Raw genomic sequence first — 10,829 nt, forward strand, 5'->3', positions numbered from 1 at the left:
TTTAAACAAACAATATTATTGGTAATGTGCAGATTTTGCAAACATTGTGAATGAGGAATGTGAACGACTAACGCTTGGGAAATACTGCCATAGGAGAATACTGCCCTACTTAAGATTAGGGAAGGGTCATGTTGTTTGGGGATGAGTATGCTCCCTCCCTTAGCTCTGCATGAGGCCTCTCTTGAGGAAGGTGACACGATTTTCTTTCTGCTTCTTTTGACAGTTGATTCTTTCCAGGGGTAGAGGGTGAGCCAGCAAGACGGGGAGAGGTACTATCCATTTTATTCATGAAGAATGAAAATTGACAATGGCAAATCTCTGGGACATTGTGTATTGGTCATTGGTTTATGCAAATCTCCTTGCAAGGTTTGCTGAGAGGTAAAGGCAAGTTCCTGCATTACAGGTGTGAGCCCCTTTCTGGTAGAGGACTACAAGTCAGGGCAGTTGAAGGTAGAAAATGGATGGGTCCATAGGAAAAGGAACAATAAAGTACTGTGGAGTTCAGACAGAGAGGCGATCCTTTTAGTTGGAAGCAGAGGATGGAAGAGTGAGAATAGGGAGGATCAGGAAACTTCATGGTGAAGACAGTTTTTCTTCAGAAACTTTGCCAATAATTTCCTCAAGGAGCATTTAGGGTGGGGGCCTCATCATCACCAATACTTCACTTTTTTTTTCCTGATGATATTGTCAGTATTAGGAAGTTTTCCTGAGTACCAACTACTTGCCAGACACTACGCTTGGGACTCCGTATATGCTACTATACTATTAATGCTAAAGCGACGAGGCTGGTTTTCTTATTTCCATTTTTTAGAAGTGCAAACTGAGTCTCAGAGAGACTCAGTTACTTGCCTGAGATCATATTGCCTGTAAGTAGCAGACATTTTCTTCAAGTGCTGTCTGGTTGCAATGTTGATAAACTTCCCCTGCAATAAGCTGATTTCAGCGACTTTGGTCTGAAGGGCTTCTCTCAGTCTGGAACTAATTGAACTAATTGAGCTCTGTGTCCATGTGTCCTGCTTCAGCTAGAACTTATCCAGTCTCACTCAGCATCTTCTTCCTAGGGTTTTATCCAGAGCTGTCCAACAGACAGCACTGATGGAAATATTTCATATGTGTGCAGTAACCACTAGTTACACGTGGTATCAAGCACATAAAATGTGACTAAGACTGAGCACTAAATTTATTTGATTTGATTTGAATTAATGAGAATTTAAATTAATATAGCCACATGTGGCTAGTGGCTACTGGACAGAGCAGTATATAACTAGACTTTAATCATATTAAAGTTAAAATCATCCAGGCAGTAACAGCGATCTAGGAGGCAGAGTGGACATGGCTCAGGCTATCCTGAGTCACATTAACTTTGCTCTAGACGACAACTTTACAAGGAACTGAAAGGGACAGGATTAAAGATTACTAAATACTGGGCTCCAGACATTTGTAACTATCAGCTTAGCAGATCACATATTCTTCAATGGAGCTGAGAATTGAGAAGTCTGCTCTTCATAATGATTTGAAACTTTCTAGTCCCAGAGAAAAGTTGACCAAGGAACTGCCCAAGACTGAGTCCATATGGAAGAACTTCACCTCCTCTAGGAAGAAAGTGGGAAGGTTTCATAAAATAAATGAATGGATTCACAGAATCAGCAATAAAGTTACTTTATTACATACAAAATGTTACAATGGTAGGAAATCCCTGAAAGCCAATACAGGCCACTTTGTCATCTTTGAATAAGTTAGATGTGGGAAAGTGGCCAGTTTTCTTACCTTTTTTTCTGAGGAAGAACTGCAGTTAATTCCTCAGTCTTGTGTCTTTGGCAGTGCTGGTCTTGAAGTTTTATATCCTACAGTAATATCCTGGCACAAACTGCTGTGGCTGTTTGAGGTTAGGTAACATCCAGAGCATCATCAAACCTTGGAGACTGCATTCTTTAAGTGGCATAAAGATAGCCAGCCTCAGCTGTGGGAGTGGTATATACATTTTCCTTGCAACAAAATAATAAGTCTTTACTTGGGGGCCGTAATATGTACAGTCAGCTGGGCTTTGGGACAACTAATCATGGTTTCTCTACTAATTTGTCAAACAAGTCATTGAGGTTGCTTATGGGTCTCACCATTCTTTGGTGCTAATATCTGATGGAGAGGTATTTGCCTGGGGTTATAATAACTCTAGACATGTAAGATATAGATCGACAGTTAATTAGCCAATTGCTCAGAGAGTCACTGGCTGTTTACGGAATAAAGAGGCTGTGAACACAGCTTGTGGACAGGTGTGCTCCATGGTGACGGTAGACGCTGGGGAGGCTACCTGTACCTACAGACACACATTAGTATTAACAGATGAAGGCCAAGCATATGTTTGAGGTGCCAATTATGGGCAGTTGGGCACTGGCAATAAAAGCCACCATTCCTATTCTACCTTTGTCCTTGTGGAAAAGGACAGAATTATAGAGATTGCTGTCTGTCACTCTTCCCACACATCTGCGGCCAAGACCCAGGGTGGGCATGTGTACATGTGGGGCCAGGGCCAGTTTGTGATCCTTCCTCACCTCACCCACCTCTGCACGTCTGCACTGATGACACATTTGCCTGCTTTGCTACTCCTGCCATCACGTGGTGCCTTCTCTCTGTGGAACCTGATAACCACCCTCACAGTGGCTGAGTCACTGAAGAGGGAATTTGACAACCTGGACACTGCAGTCTTGAAATTTGTGGTCGATGGAAAGTACATTTATGCACACAAAGTCCTTCTCAAAATTTGATGTATGTGAGCATGTTCATTCATTGTTGGAAGGTAATGAGGATAATATTGTAGAAATGAGTGAATTTTCCTACTCTGTTTACTGGGTCTTCCTGGAATACGTGTACAAAAACAGTATCAGTCTTTCTCCTGAGGAGGCAGTAGGATTGCTAGATTTGGTTGCATTTTATAAAGAAAATCAGTTGAAGAAAGCTCTGCCAACAATCAAGGCATCTGCAAGGAGAGTGCAGTCACTCTGCTTTCGACTGCTGTGAAGTATGACGCCTGGGATTTGGAAGAATTCTGCTTCAGGTTTTGCATAAACCATCTGACTATAGTAACAAATTTCAGGTTTTGCATAAATGGACCATGATCTCCTGAAGAACTTTTTCAGAAAAGAAAGCAGAGTTAAAGCTTTAAAAATGGATCCCATCTTCAGAAAAGGAGTTTCTGAACCTTTCTGTTTCCCCTGCAAAAGTCAGAGATAATCATGTCTCTTGAATTAATATTATGTTTGAAGAGTTACATTTGGCTGAGTACTTGCATCTGTCAAAAGAAGGATGATGGTGAGTAATTTCATCTGCCTAAATCCAGAGTTTATGTAGAAAGCATTGAATACTCTGATCAGATGTGACTAAGGTCAAGGAAAAAAAAATGAAATATCTTATTTACCATTTCCTCTTTTGAGTCACTTAAGTTGGATACCTTTTGTATCCTGGTCTCAGTATATGCTATTCTGGCCCAAACATTTTGTTATTCAGCTGGCTGATACCACATATACAGCCTGATAAGGAGTGCTATTCCTACCACATTGTCAGTACCTAGCATGGTGCCTTGCATATAGCAGGCACTCAATTTATTCTAAATCTTCAGTATGCCCAGATAATAGCTTTAGTTGTGGAGTACTGGATGAAGGAATAACTTGCACAAAGTAAATCTAAAATACTCTAATTATTGAAGTTCTTATTCTTCTGGTACATGATTCTGAGAAATAGTAGCTAATTTAGAGCATTAATTATAATTCACCAAAAGGCCTTGGCTATTAAATTACCCAAGATTCAAGTGCTAATTTTCATTTTCTGTTTACTTTGAGTCATTAAATTCTCACATGAGATTATTGAGTATGAAGTATTATTTTTGAATGAAATCCCTGGACTGCTCTGCCTCACATCCTGACATAAGGTCTTTTACTTTCCTCTATGTTGAGGGATTTGCCTCTGTAAGTGAAAATGACTATGTATTTCTCTTGCAGTTGACTTTCGTGTCACTATAAAATAGGTCTTTTAATTTGGCACTAGTATAATTATAAAGTACTATCTGAAAAGGAACTAATACTTACATTTCATGGGCCGCATTAATAAGAATGAGATAAATTTATACTGTTTATTTATTTAGAGAGAGTCTTGCTCTGTCACCCAGGCTGGAGTGCAGCAGTGTAATCTTGGCTCACTGCAACCTTTGCCTCCCAGGTGCAAGAAATTCTCCGGCTGTAGCCTCTTGAGTATCTGGGATTACAGGCATGCACCACCATGCCTGGCTAATTTTTCGTATTTTTAGTAGAGGCGGAGTTTCACCATGTTGGCCAGGCTGATCTTGAACTCCTGACCTCAAGTGATCCACCTGCCTTGGCCTCCCAAAGTGCTGGAATTACAGGCATGAGAATTTATACTTTTTAGATCAAAACAAGTCACTCAATTGCAAAAGAGAAACTGGAATGGAACATAGTGTCAGATTCTTCTAATATGTATCTCACAATATAATATTACGTAAATAAAACTCCTTTGGAATTAGGAATCTTGTTCCGATGCTGAACTATTTGATAATAAGGTGCTTATTTGCAGATAACAGAAAAAAAATCATCTAATCAAATTATTTTATCTTATGGTAGAAGACAATGAGGCCCAGAAAATGTGACTTGCTCAAGGTAAAACAAAATAATCCTCCAAAAATCAAATGAACTAAACAGATATAGATCCTTGGTTTTAGAAATTAAGATACCTGACTCCCATTCACAAGCTTTTCACATTCTGGAAAGGGAAGAAAACATGTGGAGTAAGCTGAGAAATATGGTTACCAGCCTATGGTGAGATAGATGGTAGATGATCTCCAAAGGTCACTCAGGAAGGATGTGGTTACCACTAAAGCCTGGCCACATGTGAATCACAGCTGTTAAAAATATTGCATCTTCTTCGGGGAGTACTTTCATTTTTTAGAACAGCTAATGCTAAGATTTTTTCTTTAACTCAGAATAAAATATAAGAAACAAGAATATACTGAAATAAAAAGAATATTGTATGAAATAAAAAGGAAAAGTTAAAAAAGTGGCTTTCCTATGTAATATTTTACACACACAAACACATATATCCAGAAATACATGCATAGATATGTATGATTTAATACGTATTTAATGTACATACATAGAAGGATACATAAATATAGGTGAAACAAACAATATCCTGGAAAATATATATCAAAATTGATGCAACGAGACAAACTTCATTTGTAATGTTTAATTTCCAAAACCTGGTAGTAAATATAGATGTTCAATGTAGTGTATTCAATACGGTTTTGCAGGTCTGCAATTGTTCATAATAAAAATGCAGTAGTTTGATGGCTAAAGAAAGATGGACAGGATAAAGAAAAACTGAAAGAAAACTAAAAATGGAAACACTGGAAACTGTAAAGCACAGAATTCCATAGAAGTACGTTAGTAATCCTAAGAAAAACTTGATTACCAAGCCCACAGATCAGAGAAAAAGACAAAGAAATAAAAATAATCTTTGACAGAGAAGATGGTAGACATTGAAGAAACATATAGGTAACAGATTATTGACTAGATTAAAACAAAGGACTAAAAGGAATAGACACATCAATATTCAAAGGCATGATAGAAGAAAACTTGGGTTAAAGAAACATGTAAGTGCAGATTGAAAGAGTTCACTGCAAAATTAAAGGGGCTACTTTTGCAAAAATGTGCTCGCTAAGTTCATTTCATTATAGAGATGAAAACAAAACTACAATAATATAAAACAAGTATATAAGCAGAAATTTAATTATTTTCTAAAAAACCATAACAGGTTACCTACAAATAGATAAAAATGAAGGTGACTTTACACACTTCTGTTGTAATGCTAAACTCCAGAAGAAAATAGAAAAATGTCTACAGAATCTTGTGGTAGAAAGATGTTTTAACCTTTTGTGTTAAGGCAACAAAAAAATTCTCAGACATTCAAGGGTGCAAAGAATATTTAAAACATTTCTTCCTAAAAAAATTCCTTGAAACATACCAAATAGTTAACAGGTATATCAAAAAAAGTGGAAAACAAAGTTAAAATTAAATAAATAGGCCGGGCGCGGTGGCTCAAGCCTGTAATCCCAGCATTTTGGGAGGCCGAGATGGGCGGATCACGAGGTCAGGAGATCGAGACCATCCTGGCTAATATGGTGAAACCCCGTCTCTACTAAAAATACAAAAACTAGCCGGGCGAGGTGGCGGGCGCCTGTGGTCCCAGCTACTTGGGAGGCTGAGGCAGGAGAATGGCGTGAGCCCGGAAGGCGGAGCTTGCCGTGAGCTGAGATCCGGCCACTGCACTCCAGTCCGGGTGACAGAGCCAGACTCCGCCTCAAAAAAAAAAAAAAAAAATTAGATAAATATAAATAACTATGAAAATGTACATATGTATTATGCCAATGCCAAAAACACACTTGAAGCTACTGAGTATCACACTATACTTATGATATGTGCATTTTATAATAATTAAAATACACATGTGTAACTTTGTGATATGAATACATATTTCATTATAACATTAAACATTCTCTGGTTCCATGCATACCTGAGACAAGTCTTGTGGAGTAGGTGGTCAGTAATTTTCCCTTGGCTTCACCCCAATATTGATTTGTTTGCTTCTGTTTTGAATGTTCAGAATGCTTTGAACCACATACTGTTGATGTCATATTTTCATAGACTCTGGGACCAGATTTTCATTACCTAGAGTTTCCAGGGATCTTTTCTTTGAGGTAGGGGTAGAGTGGCAGGATGTAGAAGGTATTTTTAAGTGCTTATTTTGTTTTTAATTTTTAATTTTTGTGGGGGTACATAGTGGGTGTATATATTTATGGGATGTATGAGATACTTTGATACAGTCATACAATATGTAGTAATCACATCAGGGTAAATAGGATACTCATCACCTCAAGCATTTATCCTTTGTAACACAAAGGATGCTATTTGTGTTATACTCTTAGTTATTTTTAAATGTACAATTAAACTATTGACTATAGTCATCCTGTTGTGCTATCAAAAACTATAAAAGTGCTTATTTTGATTAAACTTATTAAGACCACATCATATCTCAAATAAATAATCTTTCTTAGCTAAGTTGACTGCTTTGATAAGGAAAGAAATTCACACACAAACTAAAATGGCAAATATGCATAGAGGGTACAAAAAGAAGAAAGATTTGACTCCAGAATTTCTCCATAAATGGAATTTATGGACAATCTTATAGGAAATAGAATGCAGGAGAATGATGAAATTTTCTTGAAGGTGCATTCCATAGAAAGCATATTGTTTTTATAGAATTTACCTTTTTATATCTGTATACTAAAAATTGTTCGTGCTTTTATTTATATCAATACTTCACATAGATTTTTAATGATGGTACACTATTGTTATGATTATGATTATTTTCATTTGGTTTGGTTGTGTGGGAGATATGATGATACCGATGGCGGTTTGGACAGAGCTAAAGACATGTCACATCTTGACAATGGCTGGAGGAAGGCCTTCGTGGTCAGTCAAGGTATAAATACTAGCAATCTGTTTCCACTCTACTCCAAATCACTTCTTAAATCATATTAGAACTCTAAAATGTAATGAGAACCGGGTCACTGTTTTACAATCTCTAAATGTCAAATTAAAATATGAATCAGGGATTGTGTAGTCAAGTCAATGGGAACTCTGGCTTGAGTAACATATTTTCCCTTGAGGCAGTGTACAGATTACAGAAGGTGTTAGCACAGAAAATTTAGCTTTGAGTGGGACATGCAATTAATTCAAATTAAAGAATCTGAACTGAGTGTTCTTTTTATTTTCAAGACATGTCACTAAGCAGTGAAAAGCCAAAAAGATAAAGCCAAAACTTGGAAATAACCCACATGTTTTTCAGTGAGTGCGTGGTTAAACAAACTGTGGCATGCATACCATGGAATGCTATTCAGCAATAAGGAGGAACAAACGATATAAGAAACAATTTGGATAGATCTCAAGGACATCATGCGAAGTGAAAAAAGCCAATATCAAGGCCACATACTCCATGATTTTATTTATAAGACATTATAGTGATGGAGAACAGATAAGTTGTCAGGGATCAAGTTCAAGGAGAGCTGGTCATGGTGGTAGTGGTGGTTGACCATAAAGGAATAGCAAGAGTGAATTTAGTGTGGTAATGGAGAATTCTATGTCTTAATTGCTTCTGTTTTCAAGCTACTTAAAATGTTTTAGGGTGGTAGACTTACACAAAACTCTCCAAAAAGATAATTTGGAAGCATAATAAAAAGTGATGTAGGCTGGGCGTGGTGGCTCATCCCTGTAATCCCAGCATCTTGGGAGGCCGAGGCAAGGTGGATTGCCTGAGGTCAGGAGTTTGAGATCAGCCTGGCCAACATAGTGAAACCCCGTCTCTACTAAAAATGCAAAAAACTAGCTGGCCGTGGTGATGGGCACCTGTAGTCCCAGCTACTCGGGAGGCTGAGGCAGGAGAATTGCTTTAACCTAGGAGGCGGAAGTTGCAGCGAGCTGAGATTGCACCATTACACTCCAGCCTGGGCAACAAGAGTGAAACCCCGTCTCAAAAACAAACAAACAAACAACAAAAAAAACAACAGCAAACCCAAGTGATTTAGAAGAAGGAACGGTAATTCTAGGGCATATAGTTCACGGAAAACATTTCAGAAATGGTGGTATTGTGGGTGATCAAAGTTGAACAAAGCCCTGATGGTGAAACATGTGCCTTGTTCTTTGGTTAATGAGTCTCAGAAAGACCATCACTTGAGCAAGACTTTGCCTCTCTGAAACTGATTATACCGTTTGCAAGAAATTCACCAAAGTTCAGAGTCAGAATTTACATTTGACATAAATTTGTGAATGACATTAATGTTATTATTTACCTTGTTCTATTAAAAATAGCAATGGGATATTGAGGCTTGGGAAATTAGAGTAACCTGGTGAGTCTGTTTCAAGGTTGTGAGCCAAATTTCTTGGTTTGTATAAGTAAGAAAAATAAGGAGAAACATTGTCAACATATCTAAAAATTTGTATTACAAGTCTGTGGCCACGTTCCCCATCAGTAAAGTGTTGCTAGACTCCATTCCTGCTTGGAAGTTATCTTGGTATTCCAGACAAAATAATGAAATGTATTATAATTAATCTGACTGCACCTAGCTCTAGTATTAGGACATTTTCTGGACCCTAGAGTCCTCCAAGGCATGATTCTCATGATTCTCCTCCTGAAAGTAAGCCTTTTAAGGCTTCGAGAGCCATCAATTATTTAGCCTACATAAAAATGTATAATAAAATATGTATTCTTTTATGTTTATCTTCCTTTACTGAATATTAAATTTGTGAGATTTAGACAAGTTGTAACATTATATCATTACTATATTAAAAATTAAAAAGTATAAATAAATCACTCATGTTACTACCCTGACACAACTAATTTTATTTTTTATATTGCTTCAGTTTTCATTATATACAAATATTTTATAAAGATATATAATAGTTTTAATATTTGTATATATTTGCAATCACATAGTTCTACCAGTTTCATTTTCTTCTCTTCACACATAACATTATATCATGGGTATTTTTCCATATTATCACATGGTTTTCATAGTGACCATTATTCCCCATCAATACATATACATTAAATTGATGAATGCTAGTTTTGAGAGAAGAATGGCTCCAGGGGCCAGCAGCTTATAGATTTGCCAGCAGAGCAGGACAGTATTATGGAGCTGGCTCTGGATTTTCCAAGGATCATCTCTGTTAGAGAGCACAGAAGAAGGATATCGGCCTGCATCAGAACACTTGATCAGATTTACAAACTTGCTCAGAGTCTTTTGTTGGCATCTTCTAATCCATTTTCTATGCAGCAGCCAAAGTGATCATTACAAAAATATGGCGATCAGGTTTCCGTTAGGTAAAATATTTTGGTGGCTTCTCATTGCCTTTAATATGGAGGAAGAAAATGCTTAATGTTTAGAGACTAACTAGCCTAGTAGTTTCTGCTTCTATCTTTAGCTTAATCTTTTATTGTCAGTTTCCTATCTGTCAGTTTTTCATGGAATGTTCAAACCCCTCAAAGAACAAAAAGTCTGTAAAGGGGGGCATTACATGCTAAACAAAGAAGCCTCCCTATGATTATAAAATGATATCGATGCTGTAGAATTTATTTCTGCTTAAATAAGAAAGATTTTATACATGTATCCTATTATGGGTTCAAGATTCCATTTACCCAGATAGCCAGGGATAAGATTATAAGAGGAAATGGCTTCTCTGGAAGAATCTTTGGGGACTTTTTTGAATTTCTCATGTTGAAAATACCTAAAAAGTAAAAATGTCTAGTATGTCTTCAGGATAGCTAAGAAACTTTTATAAAGAAGTTACAGGCCCTCCTCCTAATCCCACACTCTGTCCATTGCCATAGCAACCCATATAAATAAAATGACAATAGCAGTTTCCATATAGGACCTTAAAGGAATTTCACTGTTCCTTTGAAGCTTTAGACATTTCCATACTTCATGGTATGCCCTAAAAATTACAATTTAATTAGACTTAAATATCAGAGTAGCAACTTATTTATTTTTTTGCCCAATCTACCTCATTGTTTATAAGGACCTGTAGATGGTCCCGTGCAAAGATGTCTCTAAACATAAATAACACTAACACAATTAACTTGGAAAACAGACTCCATTGTGCATCTTCCCCAGGGTGCTGGGGCAAAACATCATTGTTGGTTACTATTTTTTTCTAAAGTCCCTTATGGGCTTGGAAGTAACTTGTAACTGAAAAGTAAACGCACTGCAT

At 37.2% G+C, this 10,829-nt stretch overlaps 1 pseudogene; it reads left to right on the plus strand.

Moving 5' to 3' along the window:
- Positions 1-1,474: 1,474 nt before the first annotated feature.
- Positions 1,475-3,228, plus strand: LOC105515942 (annotated as a pseudogene).
- The last annotated feature ends 7,601 nt before the right edge of the window (positions 3,229-10,829 follow it).

This window comes from Colobus angolensis, unplaced genomic scaffold (assembly GCF_000951035.1).
Source record: "Colobus angolensis palliatus isolate OR3802 unplaced genomic scaffold, Cang.pa_1.0 Scaffold270, whole genome shotgun sequence".
NCBI classification, from domain to species: domain Eukaryota; kingdom Metazoa; phylum Chordata; class Mammalia; order Primates; family Cercopithecidae; genus Colobus; species Colobus angolensis.